The 20,569-nt window shown below is 39.3% G+C and overlaps 1 long non-coding RNA gene across 2 annotated transcripts in view; it reads right to left on the bottom strand.

Moving 5' to 3' along the window:
- Positions 1-20,569, bottom strand: part of LOC123384785 — a 162,511-nt gene that overhangs the window by 139,055 nt on the left and 2,887 nt on the right. The window lies entirely within an intron of this gene.

Here is a 20,569-nt window from a genome sequence, read left to right as displayed (position 1 = left end):
CAATTTCTCATACTTTGTAGTATCTTTGCCTCATCTGGTAGTAATGGAACATCACTGTCATTAGACATTTGTTTATACTGGGGACGAGCCGAGATGGCGGAACAGCATGGAAGCTTTTTGTGTCTCGCGTCCATGAAATACAGCCAGACCAACACTAAACCATCCTACACTCCTAGAAAACCGATTGGAAGATTACACAACAATCTGCACAACCTGAACCACAGAATTCAGCAGGTACGCGACATGAAGAGCTGAGCTCGGGGAGCAAGAAGCCCCGAAAGGTAGGTAACCCCTTTTGAGGGCAGAGAGAGGACGAAGACTGGGGAGGGGGGAGCAAACGAGAAAAGCACCCCTCCCCAAAAGCAGCTGGAGAGAAAGTGGAAAATTGGAAACAGCCGCAGGGACTAAACTAAAAAGGGAGAAAAGAGAAAGGAGAGGGTTTAAATTCCATTAAGACTGTAAACAAGGGGAGGGCAAAGGCTGCAACTCTGCAGCTCCATACCTGGCGGTGCTCTGGTGGGAAGGGCGAATCCCCAGGAACAGAGTGGGGTCCGGGAGGTTCTCGGGCCACACGGGGAAAAACAGTTCCACTGCTGGAAGGACACTTGGCAAAGACTGTTGAAGCCACCGGGTCCCAGCAGACCCCGGAAGGCGGCCACATTCGCTGGTGCTGAAACAAGGTCTTTAAGGGTGAAGCCTGGTGCTAGGTGTGTGTTGTGATTTTCCATCATCCCTGAAACGCTGCAGCTACACTGTCTCGCGAACTTTTTCTGGGACGGGCTGGCACCTGGCCAGTCTCGGGGCACCAGCAGCAGCAGGGTCCAGCAAGTGTTCCTGGGTGCAGCTGATATTTGGCCATTGCTCATTCCGCCATTGCTCGGTGAGACCCTCCCGCAGAGGGGCGGAACAGGTCAAAGCCGCTGTCCTTCGGAAGTAAGGGGCCGGCGAAAACAGCCGCATCTGAGGCAGAACTCGGGAGAGAGGTACTGCCTGGGGCCTGGTCACAGAGTGGAAAAGCGGGGAGTGGAGGAGAACTGAAGACGGAGGACCAGTGCGTGACTGCTGATCCAGGAGAACAGACTGGGTGGCTGGGTGGTGCCATTTTTCACCGCTCCTGCACATGCGCACTGACGAGCACCACCACAGTCCTCCCCAGTAGGCTAGCAGCACCATCTAGGGGAGACCGGAGCCATTACACTGAGCCCCACCCAACTGGGCCAACTTCGCTCTTCAAGAACACAAGTCTCACCACCTGCTTAGTTTATGGACTAGAAAGTGCTATATAGTCTGACTTGTAGGGGAAAACGAAGCAATTTCAGTCCTACTTCAATCTGTTAGCAGGTTCATCTATTCAATTTTATTCCTTCTTTTTCTCTTTTACACTTTTCTTGAATACAGAAAGAGAAAAAACTCATTTTTATTTTAAACTTTTATTAAAAATATCTGTCTTTAATTTTATTACTATATTTTTTACTTTTGTGTAAATTTTTTCAAATTCTACTTTACTTCCATCATTTTATTTTCGTCTACTTCAGTGTACTCACAGTTTCAAATTTTCAAACAATTTCCTTTTTTTTCTTTTTCTTTTCTCTTTTTCATTTCTTTTTCTTGAATGCAGAAAGAAAAACTTCATTTTACTTTCAATTTCTTTTAAAAATATTTTTATTTAATTTTTATTACTATATTTTTTGCTTTTATGTAAGTTTTTTCAAGTTCTATCTTACTCCCATAATTTTATTTCAGTCTACTACAGTGTAGTCACTTTTTCAAATTTTCAAACGATTTCTTTTTTTGTCTTTTATTTTTTAATCTTTTTTCTCTTTTTTGTTTCTTTTTTCTTAAATACAGAAAACTAAAAATTCATATTTCTTTTTAATTTTTATTAAAAATATTTTTCTATAATCTTTTTCTACTATTCTCTACTTTTGTGCATTTTAGTCTAGTGTATTTGTTTTTTCAAATTCTCAATTTCTTTTTTCCTCTCCCCCCCTTTTTTTTTGTTTGCTTTTCTAATCCGTCAAACCACTTTCTACACCCAGAACAAAACACACCTAGGATCTAGCATCATCTATTCTATTTTTGTGTGTGTTTTTAATTTTAATATTTTTTAATTTTATTTTTTTTAATTTCAATTTTCTACCTCATTAATTCCTTTTCTCCCTTCAAAATGACAAAACGAAGGAATTCACCCCAAAAGAAAGAGCATAAATAAATGACAGCCAGGGATTTAACCAACACAGACACAAGCAAGATGTCTGAACCAGAATGTAGAATCACGATAATAAGAATACTAGCTGGAGTCGAAAATAAATTAGGATCCCTTTCTGCAGAGATAAAAGAAGTAAAAAAAAAAATAGCCAGAATGAAATTAAAAATGCTATAACTGGGCTGCAATCATGGATGGATGTAGCAGCAGCAAGGATGGACGAGGCAAACAGAGAATCAGTGGTACAGAGGACAAACCTATAGAGAATAACAAAGCAGAAAAAAAAGAGGGAGATTAAAGCAAAAGAGCATGATTTAAGAATTAAAGAAATCAGTGACTCTAAAAAGGAACATCAGAATCACAGGGGTCCCAGAGGAGGAAGAGAGAGACATAGGGGTAGAAGGGTTATGTGAGAAAATCATAGTGGAGAACTTTCCTAACCTGGGGAAAGACACAGACATCAAAATCCAGGAAGCACAGATGACTTCCATTAAATTCAACAAAAACTGACCATCAATAAGGCATATCATAGTCAAATTCACAAAATAGTCAGGCAAAGAAAGAGTCATGAAAGCAGCAAAGGAAAAAAAGTCCCTAACCTACAAGGGAAGACAGATCAGGTTTGCAGCAGACCTATGCACAGAAACTTGGCAGACCAGAAAGGAGTGGCGGGATATATTCAGTGTGCTGAATCAGAAAAATATGCAGCCAAGAATTCTTTGTCCAGCAAGGCTGTCATTCAAAATAGGAGAGATAAAATGTTTCCCAGAAAAACAAAAATTAAAGGACTTCGTGACCACTAAACCAGCCCTGCAAGAATTTTTTTTAAGGGGGACTCTCTGAGAGGAGAAAAGATGAAAAAAAAAAATATATATATATATATACACACACACACACATTATATATATAATTATATATATATGTATATATGTATAATGTATGTATATATGTGTGTATACACACACACACACACACACACACACACACACACCAAAAGTAACTAAAGATTAGGAAGGACCAGAGAACACCACCACAAACTCCAACTCTACAAGCATCATAATGGCAATAAATTCACATCTTTCAGTACTCACTCTAAACGTCAACTCAATGCTCCAATCAAAAGACATAGGGTAACAGAACAGTAAGAAAACAAGACCCATCTATATGCTGTTTACAAGAGACCCACTTTAGACCTACATACACCTATAGATTGAAAATAAGGAGATGGAGAACCATCTATCATGCTAATAGTCAACAAAAGAAAGCCAGAATAGCCATACTTCTATCAGACAATCTAGACTTTAAAATAAAGTCTGTATCAAGAGATGCAGAAGGGCATTATATCATAATCAAGAGTTCTATAGACCAAGAAGACCTAACAATTGTAAACATTTATGTGCCCAATGTGGAATAACCCAATTATATACATCAATTTATCACAAACATAAAAAAACTCATCGATAGTAATACCATAGTAGTAGGAGACTTCAACACACCACTCACAACAATGGACAGAACACCTAATCAAAAAACAACAAGGAAACAATGGCTTTGAATGACACATTGGACCAGATGGACTTACCAGATATATTCAGAACATTTCATCCTAAAGCAGCAGAATGTACATTCTTCTCCAGTGCACATGGAACGTTCTCCAGAATAGACCATGTCCTGGGACACAAATTAGCCCCAAGTAAGTACAAAAAGATCAAGATCATACCATGCATACCGTGCATATTTTCAGACCACAATGCTATGAAGCTCAAAATCAACTACAAGAAAAAATTTGGAAAGGTAACAAATACTTGGAGACTGAAGAACACCCTACTGAAGAATGAATGGGCTAACCAAGCAGTTAAAGAAAAAATTAAAAAGTATACGGAAGTCAATGAAAATGACAGCACCACAACCCAAAACCTCTGGGACGCAGCAAAGGTAGTCGTAAGAGGAAAGTATATAGCAATCCGGGCCTTCCTAAAGAAGGAATCAACATCTCAGATACACAACCTAACCTTATGCCTTAAGGAGCTGGAAAAAAGAACAGCAAATAAAACCCAAAACCAGCAGAAGACAGGAAATAATAAAGATTAGAGCAGAAATTAATGTTATCAAAACCAAACACACAGCAGAACGGATCAATGAAATCAGAAGCTAGTTCTTTAAAAGAATTAACAAAATTGATAAACCACTAGCCAGTTTGATCAAGAAGAAAAAGGAAAGGACCCAAGTAAGTAAAATCAGGAATGAAAGAGGAGAAATCACAAACAACAAAACAGAAATACAAACAATAATAAGAGAATATTATGAGAAATTATATGCCAATAAAATGGGCAATCTGGAGGAAATGGACAAATTCCTAGAAACATATACACTACCAAATCTGAAACAGGAAGAAATAGAAAATTTGAACAGACCCATAACCAGTAAGGAAATCGAATTAGTAATCAAAAATCTGCCAAAAAACAAGAGTCCAGGGCCAGATGGCTTTGCAGAAGAATTCTACCAAACATTGAACAAAGAGTTAACACCTATTCTCATGAAACTGTTCCAAAAAATAGAAATGGAAGGAAAACTTCCAAACTCTTTCTATGAAGCCAGCATTACCCGGATTCCAAAACCAGACAGAGACCTTACCAAAGAGGAGAACTATAGACCAATTTCCCTGATGAACATGGATGCAAAAATCCTCAACAAGATATTAGCTAACTGGATCCAACAATACATTAAAAAAATTATTCACCACGACCAAATGGGATTTATACCTGGGCTGTAGGGCTGGTTCAATATCCACAAAACAATTAACGTGATTCATCACATCAATAAAAGAAAGGACAAGAACGCTATGATCCTCTCAATAGATGAAGAGGAAGCATTAACAAAATACAACATACTTTCTTGATAAAAAAAAAACCTCAAGAAAGTAGGGATAGAAGGATCATACCTCGAGATGATAAAAGCCATATATGAACGACCCAACACTAATATCATCCTCAATGGGGAAAAACTGAGAGCTTTCACCCTAAGGTCAGGAACAAGACAGGGATGTCCACTCTTGCCACTCTTATTCAACATAGTATTGGAAGTCTTAGCCTCTGCAATCAGACAACACAAAGAAATAAAAGGCATCCAAATCGGCCAGGAGGAGGACAAACTTTTACTCTTCGCAGATGACATGATACTCTATATGGAAAACCCAAAAGATTCCACGAAAATTCTGCTAGAACTGATTCATGAATTCAGCAAAGTTGCAGGATATAAAATCAATGCACAGAAATCAGTTGCATTCCTATACACCAACAATGGAGCAACAGAAAGAGAAATCAAGGAATCGATCCCATTTACAGTTGCACCAAAAACCATAAAATACCTAGGAATAAATCTAACCAAAGAGGTGAAAAATCTATATGCTGAAAACTATAGAAACCTTATGAAAGAAATTGAAGAAGTCACAAAGAAATGGAAAAAGATTCCATGCTCCTGTGTAGGAAGAACAAATATCGTTAAAATGTCGATACTACCCTAAGCAATCTACATATTCAATGTGATCCCTATCAAAGTAACACCACCATTCTTCACAGAGCTAGAACAAATGATCCTAATATTTGTATGGAACCAGAAAAGACCCCGAATAGCCAAAGCAATCTTAAAAAAGAAAACCAAAGCAGGAGGCACCACAATCCCAGACTTCAAGCTATACTACAAAGCTGCAATCATCAAGACACTATGGTACTGGCACAAGAACAGACCCTAAGATCAATGGAATAGAATAGAGAACCCAGAAATGGACCCACAAACGTATGGCCAACTCATCTTTGACAAAGCAGGAAAGAACATCCAATGAAATAAAGACAGTCCGTTCAGCAAGTGGTGCTGGGAAAACTGGACAGGGACATGCAGAAGAATCAACCTGGACCACTTTCTTACACCATACATAAAAATAAACTGAAAATGGATGAAAGACCTCAATGTAAGACAGGAAGCCATCAAAATCCTTGAGGAGAAAGCAGGCAAAAACCTCTTTGATCTTGCCCGCAGGAATTTCTTACTCAACATCTCTCCAGAGGCAAAAGAAACAAAAGCAAAAATGAACTACTGGGACCTCATGAAAATAAAGAGCAGAGGAAAGTAAAGCAAAGCAAAGCAAAGCAAAGCAAAGCAAAGCAAAGCACAGTGAAGGAAACAATCAGCAAAACTAAAAGGCAAATGACAGAATGGGAGGAGATACTTGCAAATGACATATCAGATAAAGGGTAAGTATCCAAAATCTACAAAGAACTTATCAAACTCAACAACCAAAAAACAAATCATCCAGTGAAGAAATGGGCAAAAGACATGAATAGACACGTCTCCAAAGACATTCAGATGGCCAACTGACACATGAAAAAATGCTCCACATCACTCATCATCAGAGAAATACAAATCAAAACCACCATGAGATACCACCTGACACCTGTCAGAATGGCTAACATGAACAACTCAGGCAACAACACATGTTGGTGAGGATGTGGATAAAGGATCTCTTTTGCATTGCTGGTGGCAATGAAAGCTGGTGCAGCCACTCTGAAAAACAGTATGGAGGTTTCTCAAAAAACTAAAAATAGAACTACCCTATGACCCAGCAATTACACTACTAGGTATTTATCCAAGGGATAAAGGTGTGCTGTTTCAAAGGGACACATGCACCCCAATGTTTATAGCAGCACTATCAACAATAGCCAAGGTATAGAAAGAGCCCAAACATCCATTGATGGATGAATGGATAAAGAAGAAGTGGTATATATATACAATGGAGTATTACTTGGCAATCAAAAAGAATGAAATCTTGCCATTTGCAACTATGTGGATGGAACTGGGAAGTATTATGCTAAGTGAAATTAGTCTGATAAACACAAAAATCATATGACTTCACTCATATGAGGACTTTAAGGGACAAAACAGATGAACATAAGGAAAGGGAAACAAAAATAATATAAAAACAAGGAGGGGGACAAAACAAAAGACTCATAAATATGGAGAACGAACTGAGGGTTGCTGGAGGGGTTGTGGGAGGGGGGATGGGCTAAATGGCTGAGGGGCATTAAGGAATCTACTGAAATCTTTGCTTCACTATATACTAATTTGGATGTAAATTTTAAAAAATAAAAAATAAAGTTAAATTACAAACTTAAAAAAAAAGAAATTTGTTTATACCATAAATGAGTTCTCTCTCTCTGAAATAAAAATATACATTAAAATTTTTTTAAAAAAGAGTTAGAAGAGGTGTAGAAATATAAGGTAGCTCAAAGTGCTTGATCAGAGACATAGGAATGATGATATCTACTATAGTTTAGCTCAGTAAAAGCTTTGTACAAATTGCACTTTAACTTTGTAGATGTAAAAAAAATTCTACTTTTTGAAATAACAGTGTTAAATGGTTGCAAACTTTATAAAAAGCAGTGTGGTATAATACAGAATAACTCAGAGTTCTTTTACCTAGATTCAAGTTTTAGTTTGTCTACATTCTGTATGAACTTAACCCTCCGTTTACTTATTTTTCTTTCTAAATTAAGGATAACACAAGCTCTTACCAAATTGCAGGATTGAAAATCTCACTTCAAATGTTTCAAAATATCCATTACTGGTATTTTACGTTAATGCAAATTTTAAAAAATTCCAATTTTTTAAGAATTGTGATCTCTTGCAAATAAGGAAAACAAATAAGAAAAAAAATCTAATTTCTGAAATCAACAATAACAACAAAAAACCCCTAAGACAAATAATCTTCCCCAAATATTGTATTGGGTTGTTTCTTTTCCCTTCATTCCATTGCTTTCTTCTTCTTTTTTTAATCAATTGATAGCCTTCTCAAATTGTAACATAGTTGATGTCCAAAGAACTGGCTCTCTTTTAAAAGTCATTTATTCATTCATTTTTGTATTTGGCACTCATGTTTCCTGTTTACTCATTCACTGTTATCTGGATTTTGATATTAGCATCCCAGTAATATATAATATGTTTTTAGAATTTAGAATCCAACAAGTACAGGATCTTTTTTTTTCTTTAACTTCTTTTAATGTTTATTTATATTTGAGGGGAAGAGAGACACTGTGTGAGCAGGGGAAGGGCAGAGAGAAAGAGAGGGAGACAATCTGAAGCAGGATCTAGGCTCTGAGCAGTCAGCACAGAGCCTGACATGGGGCTCGGACTCACAAGCTGTGAGTTTATGACCTGAGCGGAAGTTGGATGCTCAACAGATTCAGCCATCCAGGCGCCCCTAGGATCTTTTTTTTTTTCCTCCTAGTAGCTTTGCATGGAGATCATCCTGCGTTTTACAGTTTGCGCCCCAAACCCAGTAACAAATATTGACATAAAGCATATTGGACACAGGAAGGAGACAATGGGCTCTTGGAGGCAGACTGGAGGGACGCAGCTACGAGTCATGCAAGGCTGACAGCTCCCTGAAGCCTGAAGAATAACACACTAGCACAGACCCAGTGCCTCCCACGACAGTTATTATGTGCCCGTAGTATAGTCAGAAGTGTCACATGGGTCTCACTGCGCTCAAACCAAGGTGTTGGCAGAGATGCTTTGGAGGCTTTATAGGAGAACCCATCTCCTCGCCCTTCCCAGCCCCCAGAGGCTGGCGGCATTATTTGCTGCAGGGCTCCCTGCCCCCACCCCTCCATCCCCCAACACTCCCCCCACCCCCCCCACTGCAAAGCCAGCAATGGCAGACTGAGTTCCCACACTTTAAGGTCAGCTAAATAGCAATGTGAATTCCACCTGCAACCTCAGTTCCCCTCTGCTGTGTAATGTAACACATTCACAGCTTTGGGGGATGAAGACATGGGCATCTTTACCTCTGGCTAAACATTCTAAAACGACTCCCAATTATTTTTACCTTCTCAGTCACCAGAGTGGGCACGAACACTTCTTTTTTCTACTCCCCAGTTTAAAGCTATTCTTCTGCTTTATAATCATCTTTGGTGCCCTCAACCCCTGCACACACACTGCATTTAAGTCAGTTCTGTGTACTTCTCTACTACCTGGAAAATTTCCCCTTCTAACTCTTAAATATTAAACTCTTTCAGAAAGTCGTTTTAGTGTGATTCCATTTGCTTATTTTCATTTCAATAACTCCAATAATTATTTTCTCTCTTCCTTCTAATTTTCCATGACACTTCACTCTTTCATAACGATAAGATATATTAGTTTTGTAGTCCTCACATCTGGGTTTACATATACTTATTTCGATTCACCTTGACTCACCTTGACTTACCTATTAGTTTTTCATCTTCTATAATAAATAAGCAATTCTAGGGGCATCTGGGTGGCTCAGTGGGTTAAGCGTCCAACTCTGGATTTCAGCTCAGGTCATGGTCTCATCATTTGTGAGCTTGAGCCCCACACTGGGCCCTGTGCTGACAACGTGGAGCCTGTTTGGGATTCTTTCTCCCTCTCTCTCTGTTCCTCCTCTGCCTGGCACCCACACACATGTGTTCTTTCTTTCTTAAAAAAAAAAGAAATAATAATAATAATAATAATAATAATAATAATAATAAGCTATTATTACACCTTACTTGGAAGTACACCTTATTTGGAAAAGAATAGAAGACTCTATTAAGAAAGATTTACCTTAAAAAAGAAACTTTAACATGTTAATAGTTGGTATTCAGTGTAAATCAATTTACAAATAGTTTGTTTCATTTTCAGAGGAAATAGACTTGAGTATAGTAACAAAACAAGAAAAGTTTTAGAAAAACTCAATATATTAAAATATCTTCATATAACAAAGAAAAATTTATTGTATACTTAAAATTTACCAGGAGAAGTTTGTCACTCTGGTATAGAGAATTTGTATCCATTTTTACGTACATATTCTTAAACTACAATATTAAGTGATGAAATCTATTCGTATTTGGAGTGATGATGTCCTTAAATGAGTATCTTGACTCTGTTGTACTGTGCCTCAGATTATAAAGAAGGAATGATGAAAATTGGTACATAGTTTCATATAAGCTATGTTTGAAAAATTCATCTTTATTAACGTATTTAGCCATGTATATTTCACAGAGCAGACTCAAAAGGATTAATTAACTTTGGGGCACCTGGGTGGCTCAGTCAGTTGGGCCTCTGACTTTGGCTCTGGTCATGATCTCGCTGTTGGTGGGTTTGAGCCCCACGTCAGGCTCCGTGCTGACAGCTCGGAGCCTGGAGCCTGCTTCGGATTCTGTTATCTCCCCCTCTCTCTGCCCCTCCCATGCTCATGCTCTGTCTCTCGATAATTAATAAACGTTAAACATTATAAAAATTTATTAATTTAATTTTATTTGTTTATTTCAGGGAGAAAGGGAGAGAGGGAGAGAGGGAGAGAGGGTAGGGGAGGGTCAGAGAGAGAAGGAGACAAAGAATCCCAAGCAGGCTCCACGCTGCCTGCACAGAGCCTGATGCAGGGCTTGATCCCACCGACCGTGAGAGCAGGACTTGAGCTGAAATCAAGAGTCAGCCGATTAACTGACTGAGCCACCCAGGTGTCCCTGTTTTAATCTTAAACATTTCTTGTTTCTGGTAAAATAGCATTGCTTGCTCCTTTACTAAAGACAATGGCCGTATGACTGTACAGTGTTTTTCAACTGCATTTACTGAAATTCCAGTATTTTAAAGGGAACCAAAATACTACCCCAAATATGTCACTTTGGCCTGAGTACTATTTTAGACTGAAGGCAATTCAGAAGAAGCAGAAACAAGAACTCTGTGCCATCTCCACATTTGCCTAAAAGAAGGGCATGAGTTGGCAAAGGTGCCCCCTCCCCCAAGGAGAGAACAGAAGTTAATCACCAAAGACAACTCTCGACCCTGCTCCACCCACAGATGCACCAGAGGAATCTACATGATCAATTTGACTAGCTCTTACCTTCCATTAATTTGCCCATATATTTACTTTGCTACCATTTGTCACCGTTCGGAACTCAAAGTCCTTTTTGTTTGTCTTATCACTTCCTACAATTTTTGTTTTTTTTTAAAGATGCTAGATAAGGTCAGATTCTAACCACCCCTTTGAGGTAGTCATCACCAGGCACGCCCATGTGTACCTGCAGTGCAGGCGTTAAGAAACTCGTGTTTGTTTTTCTCTTGTTAACTTGTCTTTGTCTCTAATTTGCAGCGCCCCAGCCAGTGACCCTAGGATAGGTAGAGGAAAAAAGTTTGTTTTCCTCCCTTCAATTCAAAGCCATAAAATCCAGGCCTGGGTCTCCTGAACAAAATTAATTTTGCAGAGGACTAGCATGCTAATGAACTTTATTACCAGATACATCAAATAAAGCATGACTAGACAATTCAGAGAAGGTTGTGAGTAAAGCAATTAGTCTAAAATATAACATCTTGGAGAAATGAAACTTATTTAGTTTGTTCCTTCACTGAAAGAAATACAATGTGGGAAAACCAGAAAAATATGACGGGGAAATTGAAAATGAAATTAAGGGTGAGAAAGAGAAAGAGCATAAATGTTTAATGCAGATTGAAAAGCCCGTGGGGAACATGTACGAAGTAGGGCTGCCAGATAAAATACAGAAAGCTCAGTTAAACTTGAACTTGATGTAATCCACAAATTGTGATTTAAAAAATTTTTTAGGGGCACCTGGGTGGCACAGTCGGTTAAGCGTCCGACTTCAGCCAGGTCACGATCTCGCGGTCCGTGAGTTCGAGCCCCGCGTCAGGCTCTGGGCTGATGGCTCGGAGCCTGGAGCCTGTTTCCGATTCTGTGTCTTCCCCTCTCTCTGCCCCTCCCCCGTTCATGCTCTGTCTCTCTCTGTCCCAAAAATAAATAAACGTTAAAAAAAAAATTAAAAAAAAATTTTTAATGTTTATTTATTTTTGACAAAGAGACAGAACACAAGTGGTGGGGAAGGGGCAGAGAGAGAAGGAGACAGAATGTGAAGCAGGCTCCAGGCTCCGAGCTGTCAGCACAGACCCTGGTGAGGGGCTCAAACTCACAAACTGTGAGATCATGATCTGAGCCGAAGTCAGACACTCAACCGACTGAGCCACCCAGGCACTCCTACAAATTTCGATTTTAATATAAGTGTGTCCTAAATATTGCATGGAGCATACTTCTGCTTGAAAAATATATTTCTTATTTGAAATTCAAACTTAACTGGCCATTCTGTATTACCGTTTGTTAAACCCAGTAGCTCTAGTAAGAGCCTATCAGCAACCGTATTTCACTGATTAGTACTCTTAAATTCTTATTTCCCACCTTTATATGTGAGTACCATGCTGTGGTTTAACCTTCATTTGTGATAATTTATTTCTGACTTCGCTTGGTATACAGAACTTTCCAGACATTGTTGCCACAGGATTAACATTTTTGTAAGCATTTAGTTAAATACTTGAGCTTGGCTGCTTCAAGAAGAGAGCACATAGTTTTACAATGTGTTATGCACAGATAATGTGTTTTTAATTGTGAATGTATTTATTGAAGGCGAAGGAAGTATTAAATGTGCTCTCATGGGTCAGTAATTGCAAATTGAGGAAGGCTTTTCCTAATCCTCACTTCTCATATGATTTTATTTCTCCTGCTTTTCTCTGGTCTCTTCCTGATTCCTGGATCTATCCCTCTCTGGCTCTCCTTTGCCTCCTATCCCCCTACAGCTAAGTCAACAATTGCAAATTCTTAAGTAAATTTACTCCACTGTAACCATCCTGTTGACCTTTTTTTTGGCTGTGTGTCATTTATGTAAACTGGCCTGTAGTCAAAGCCATTATGGTCTCTAAAAATGCAAAACAGTCCACTACCAACACGTGTGCTTCCACTTCCTCTCAGTAAAGGGGCAATTACACCGCCTGTTGGTTTAAAGTGTGGCGCCTGTTGGTTTAAAGTGTGGCGATATACACAGAGAAAAGCATACACGATAAACCTCTTCACAGTAGGTTTGCTTTTGAACTGTGCCCAGACCATCTAACAACAGAGTCCAGTGGGAATAAAAGAGCTCTTTCCTAAAAGTTGTCTCTATTGTTAAAAGAAAACTGCAGGCCCAAGATGGAGTCACTTATGTTCACGCCCTACTGCAGTAAACCAAGGCTTAATACCTCAACTACAGCTCAACCAAGCCCCCCTTCCTGAGAAATACAACCTTGGAATGGACAAATTGGAATTTTCTGGTCAACACCAGGAGATAATCCATCTGCCTCTGTTTCCCTTTGGAGGGCGACCTTGCCTAAAACAATACGTTCTTTGCTAGTAATTTCCTTCCCCCCCCACCCACCCCCAGCTTCCTTTCTGGCTTTAAAAACCTTTCCTGGGTACCTGGGTGACCCAGTGGGTTGAGCATCCAACCCTAGATTTTGGATGAGGTTATGATCTCATGGTCAGTGGGTGAGACGGAGCCCTATGTCAGGCTCTGCACTGACAGCACGGAGCCTGCTTGGGATCCTCTCTCCCTGTCTCTCTGCCCCTCCACAGTTCACTCTCACTTGGTATAAACTTAAAAAAAATTAAATGGTTATAATTTTCTACAGCCCAGTGGAACTTCCCTTACTGGCTAGATGGGGTGCTGCCTGATACATGAATCATTTGACAAAGCCAATTAGCTCTTCAAACGTATTTGGTTAAATTTTGTTTTTTTAACACACTCCCTGTCTCTTCGTCCACAGTTTTCAGCCTCTTCTCACGCTCCCTTCCTACAAGTGCACGGCCACCTTGTTAATCAGAACGTACTACATCCTAACACAGCATTTGACACTATCATCCCCTCTTTCTGCATTTACCTCCAAGTATCATACCCCAACACCTTTCCTTTAAAATTATTTATGAAATAATTAAAATTGTAGAAAATGTTTAAATAATACTGAGGAACACCTAGGAGGCTACCACCTATCTTGGGAGTTAAAACGTGACAAATACAGTTCAAACTTGCTATCCGTTTCCTGACTGCAATCCTAGGTCTTTCACTTGTCATCCCCCAAATCCTAAATTTGGTGTGCAGTATCTGTATTTTCTCAACTTTGATCAGATATTTTTAATTTTTTAAAACGTTTGTTTATTTGTGAGAGACAGAGACACAGACAGAGTGTGAACAGCGGAGGGCAGAGAGAGAGAGGGAGATGCAGAATCCGAAGCAGGCTCCAGGCTCAGAGCTGTCAGCAGAGAGACCGATGTGGGGCTCGAACCCACAAACCGTGAGATCATGACCTGAACCGAAGTCAGATGCTCAACCGACTGAGTCACCCAGGTGCCCCTCACCTTTGATCATATTTGTATGCTTCCTTAAATTTTACTATTGATTTACACTTTATATACATGGAGCTAAACTGTATTTCTCTATAGCAACTTTTGTTTTATTGCTATTATTTTTAAGTCAATATTATGTAAAATTTGTTCATATTGATATCTACAACTCGAGGCAATTTTTTACAGCATATTCCTTGTTTAAATATACTACTGTTGACTGCTCCAAAGACTACCCCAAAAACTTGTTGATCAAGCAAAATTTATTGGATTTACTTCAGTAAAGGACAAGATTGATGTCGTTTTAAAAGTATTTCAGAAGGGAAAGCAAAGAAAGATTATAGTTGTAGAAACAGGGCTGGATGATTCTAGGTGGGCCTTGCAAGGCAGAAAAGTTTGATGTTAGACAGGGTTTGTGGCATTATGTCTTTGGCCTTGGGGGCACAGAGCAAGGGTCCTGAAGTGAATCTTCAGGAGTCTGGTGGTTTTGAAATGATAAAATCTTAAGTTCTAAAAGCAGATTATTTTAGATGAGTCACAGGCTTATTTCCAGGAGCAAGCATTATTTGGAGCAAGCTAACTTACTTTGTTTGTTCCCAATATCATTTACAGGGTTATTGTTAATGTAGCTCACTTTTATTTAACTGTAGGGCAGGAAAGTATTGTTTAACTCAGTGTGATGGGATTGGGTCTAAATTCTCACAAGTTTTTAAAAGTCACTTTATCTGTCCGTTGATTTTTTTCCCCCCAATACTACAATGAACCATTCTGTGATACTCTTTTCTAAAAGATTAAAACCTGAAAGTCTAATGGATGGTTATAAGGAATGTGCATTTAAAAATTTATTCAGTAATGAAAGTTTGCTCTAAAAATATTGTTATAACTCCAATTCCCACTGGAATTATGAGAATTGTCTGTTCTCCACCTTTACCAGTATTTCCAACTATTAGACTTTTTAAAATTTCCCCAACGTTAAGTGATATTTTATTGTGGGTTAATTTGTTTCCTTAGTTACCATTTGGTTTTCTCTCTGTCGTATCTTCAGTCTACTTTCTGAGTCCTTTGTTTTCTTCCATACTGACTTTACATGTGCTGTAGTTCTATGGAGACCAATGATTTATTGTCTTATACACACACACACACACACATATATATACACACATATATGTGTATATATATATAATCCCATATTTTTAATGCAGTAAAATGTATCCATCTCTTCATTATAATTTTATTTTTTGTCTCACTCAAGGAGTATTTACCTACAAGGAAGTTATAAAGGTAATCTGTCTGCATTATTTTTTTTCTTTGCCTTTTTACAGGTTGGCTTTAACATTTCAAACTTTAATTGACCAGGATTCAATTTTTGTGTTTAGTGTAAATCACCAACTGATTTCAATTTTTGTTCCCATATATAGATGACTAATTTTCTCAGCCCAAAAATTAAGAACATCTTCTCCAACTTTCTATCATATATCAAGCTTCCATTTATGTGCTGGTCTACTCCAGGCTCTAAATTCGATTCCACTGTTCTATTTGTCTATTCCAGAACCATTACTAGCCTTTCTTCATTAGTATAGTGCTATGATACTTTGATATTTGGAGAAACAAATATAAAGACCATTCTTTGGTCTTTAAGGGTGTCTGTTCCTTTTATTTTTCTCTTCCATGCAATTTTGGAGTCAGCCTAAGTTCTACAAAAATAAAAACCAACAAGAAACAGATTTTAAAATCCTGTTGCCATTTGAATTGGAATTATGTGACCCTAGATTAGTCTGGGAAGATTTGAGATTTATGTGTGAAATCCAATCTCTCTATTCATCAAGATGAAATCTCTTGCTACTTTTTTGTGGCTTTATGTTGTAGTGACCGTGAACATGCACTTCTCTACTCTCTTAGTGTCTACTAGAGGACGTAGTTGATCAAAGAAGGCCCCAGTTGCTACCCCTCTGGATCTAGCACCATGTTTGGGAAGGTGATGTTGCACTTGCCCCAGGTTGCTCCTAGCTGATGACTGAGCACTGCAGTGTCCTAATGCGGTCCTTAATTCAGGTCTCCTCTGATGGGTTTCTTTGGCTCAGGGACTCCCCAGTGGCCTGGAAGAAACTTTCTTAAAACTGCTTTGTGATCTGAGACTATTCCTACCCAACCCTTGTTACTTCCGCTTTCCCTCCACAGGTATCAGCCTCTCAGTACAGTCTACAGCTCTCCTACTTTCTTTCTCCCTTATGCCTTAGACATTTTCCTCATCTATTTCACTGCAATTGTATCTTGACATCTGCCTCTTAGAGCACCCAAAACAAAACAAAAACAACACCTTTCAAATTTTCTTCCAAAGTTATCAGATTTTTATGAGATTTTTGATAAATATTTAAGGTTAAGATTGCTACTGGAGGAGAGAGGTTGAACACAGGAACTAGGATATATTTTTGTGTACTTGCCTAATTAATGCCATTCCATACCCAAAAGGTATGAAAAGAAGCAGAAAGAAAGAATTTCATAACCATGCTAGGCCAGAGTCCCTGAGGATACACTCAAGTGGGAGCACACTGGCCATCTTCCACCATCCTCGTTTAGCTAAGATTTCAGTTGTGGGGAAATAAAGGGCCAAGAGCAGGATTCCTGAGTCCTGCCTCCAGAAGGAGACTAAGGAACAAGCAGACCAAGAATCACACACCAGCGGAGCTCAGGAATGGCATACAAACCTGGTTCTGTAAACCTGGAATCGAACCTCTAGAGTTCGAGTACTGGTCTCTTGGCCTTTCAACATTTCAGCCTCTGTTTGGGGATGCCATCATATGCAGACAGATCCTCTGGACTCTGTCTCTGAAATTCTGGAGATGGCACTACAGCAATATCTAGCTGTCTAGACAAGGAACTATTGCAGGAAATACAACCTAGGAGAAATCACCTAGCAACTGACCTCTAAGTAAGGAAGACCCTTATCTAAGGACTTAGTAGAGAATTATTGGAGGAGTTTGCTCATCCATCTATAAAGGAAGTCAAGAATGAGTAACCTTCTCTTTTTGCTGACCCAACAGCCTTTAGTTTGAATACCAATCTAACCTTGAGACAGACTCTTCTGGAACAACCCCCAGGCAGAAGAATAGAAAATCTCTTAGAATACGGCTGCTGCCGTGGTTAGGTTAGGCTGGGACACAGCAACACTACCAGCAACTCAGCTCCTGTAGGGTACTGTGCTTACAATCTTCACGGCAGGGCTCAGCGGCTCATGGTTGCCAAGGCAGAATGCTAGGACTCCAATTGCTCACCACCCTCGGGTTCTGCCCTACCTCTGCAGGCTCCTGGGTGGCCCCGAGTCATTTGTTTCATTCCACTGTTAACAGCGGTTTCAGTCTTAGCAGCCCCTATTCTCTCACAACCCCCCACCCCCGCCCCCTTTCCCTGCTTCACCTTTGGTCTGGAAGCCTCAATTCTATTTCTGACCAAATATGCTGACCAACTAGTCTGCTCTCCCAAGCCCTGAACCACGCTATAGCACACAACACTTAGTGAAACATCCAATGAGGCCAAAGATAACCATGGTTCTTTATAATTATTATGACATCACTCTGAGAGATAAGACCAGGGAGTTTAAGGAAGGTTGAGTCATTCGCCTAAGTCTACACAGGTTGCAAACCCATGAAATGAAGAGTCGGGATTTGAACCTAGGCTTCCTGCACTTCAGGTTCTGTGTTCCTTCCATTGCGCCTTTTAACTTAGCTTAACTTAACCTGAATGGTATGCCTTCAAATGGCCTATTTAAGGCCCATTTAAGGCTCACCCATCCAATGCATCATTTCAGGTATCTGCATACAAAGTGTGTTCCTGAACCTTGACAAGTTTGCTCAGCCAGGCCCACCCTGGATCCCAAGCTGCCATGGCTGGAATGGCGGTGTCACCTCTCACCTTCTCCTACTACTCTACCTTCCTGATAAATCCTGATAAATTGCAAATGCTGAGAAATCATCAGTTTTCTCTTTTACATTTCTATTTATTTCAAGTTTCATCTATCCATTTCCATCCTATGAAAGCTATTGATTCCAAGTTGCCACCATTATTATTTGAGAGCATACTCAGCTATAGAACAAGTTGGGTAACTAAGCTGTTATATTTATTTATTATAGTTGTCTACTATTTAAGTTGTAAATTGTTTTCCATAGGCTTTAATTTGTTAAAATGTGCGGTGAGGAGTCACAAAACGTTCAGAGAGCCCAGTTAATCTGCCCTGGCAGCAACACTCAGGGAAGGTTATGCCTCCTCAGCTAAGCAGACGCTTAAGTCATTTAAAGACTTATCTTAAAGTTCAAAAATGAAATTATTACTGCATAGAGACATTAATGCAGTGCTTAGATAAAGGGTCTGATAGGAAAGCAATGAGTGATACTTTATATGAACAAATACCTTTTTATGGTCTATTAGCAATTCTGTGCTTGAACTAGTAGTTACTCACATTATCTTGTAAATGGAGCATTGTCCAGAAGCACCGGACTGTAGTATTATGTATTACATTACCCGTAGAATGAAGTGATAAAAGAGTTGAACTACTTTCAAATGATAGCTGGAGAGATACTGCAGGATCAAGGAGTTTGGTGCGTGAGAGTGATGGGGGCCAGTTAAATAGAGTTCCATCCCTTTTGAATGCTGACTGGGGTAAAGAAGATGGATATTCCATTGGAGTCCACATAATAAGTGACAATACTGTAAATCAGGGCACAAGAGGTTGTAGTTTTCATGGTCTCTCTTGATACAAGCAAGGGTGCATTCACATTTACTGGACCAGTGGCCCCAGCTGGAGTGAAACAGAGAGGTTGCTGGCAGGGACTAAGTGGCATCATACACCCCCCTGCAAGGTCCCAGGAAGCCTTTGTACCAGGATTCTGGCTGCCCTCCTAATTTGACATCACACCTGCTTGATGGACATGGGGTTTCTAATGTGTGTTCAGTCTTATTTCAAGAGCTACCCAGGCCGAGTCATTAAGCCACAGAGCCCATTTATTTGCTAAAGCCTTCAGCAGATTATGAATGATGAACTCCTATGTGTGTAGCTATGCTGATTGTTTCTGTCCGTTCTTTCTGTTCAGCAGTTTTATTTTACTCATCTTTGTTTTCCTCATAGAACCCAGATAAATGCGTGCCTATTTTGAGTTTTTAGTAAATGTATGGTGGTGTTTGCTCTTCAAAACTCAACTCTAAGATTAGCAGCTCATAACAGATCTTCTCAGAGAGGGTAACTCTATTGGGTGAATGTTTGTCCATAGGTTTAAAAAAAATTAAGACTCCTTGGTCAGGGACAGAGTGGGGAAAAAATGAAATAAAATCATCTGAGATGCACAAAAATTAATAGGCATCGGGCTGTACATTAGAGCCTTAGAGGAAAGAGAAAGATGTAGGTATTTGAGAAGCAAAAGGGAAGTCAGGTCAACCAAGGAGACGTTCCCAGTGGTTGGGAGCATCAACAACAAGGGTATTTAATATTGGGTTCTGAGTTGTTGATGTTATTGGGAAGCTCATGTGTGTGAATTCTCAGGCTTTGTGTTTGTGATATTTGGGAAATGATGGAATTCATATGGTGTCCATAATGAGGCAATGAAGGAAAAGGTACTCTTGGAACACGAAGATGAATCCTAAATTTAATGAACACAGAGAAAGCAGGAATGGGAACTCTGGGTAGAACAGGTCAAACACTAGTGCTGATTGTTCACACCAGTAAAAGTCCTGGAGAGACTAGGAGGGACAGACCTCGGTATCCCTCTGCCGGTAGAGAGGGAAATCAATCCATTTACTGTAAATTTAAAGCATTTAATTTTGAAAGACTTCCCAGTTCCAAGAACAGCAGAGCAAAAAGAAACTCTCTACATGCTGTATCTTCCTGCTTTGTAATTTAATATGGATCTGGCATGAAAATAATATATATCGGGATCATCAAGAACTTATCACCATAAAAACACATTTATAATCCTTCAAAATGACGAATTCCTTAAATCAGCATCCTACTATGTACCTTCATATCATACAAGTGTATTTTTTAAGAGTCTAGACGAGGGAAGCCAGAATTTCAACGCCAAGCATTAAAGTGGGTGTACAGAATGTTGTCCACCGACCTCGTTATTGAAGGTTTTCATAAAGTCCCCTTCAGTATTTTGATGTTGAGGAAC

The sequence above is a fragment of the Felis catus genome, chromosome B1 (genome assembly GCF_018350175.1).
Source record: "Felis catus isolate Fca126 chromosome B1, F.catus_Fca126_mat1.0, whole genome shotgun sequence".
Taxonomy (NCBI): domain Eukaryota; kingdom Metazoa; phylum Chordata; class Mammalia; order Carnivora; family Felidae; genus Felis; species Felis catus.
Note: the sequence above shows the minus strand (reverse complement) of the source record. Positions and strands in the feature narration are given on the sequence as shown.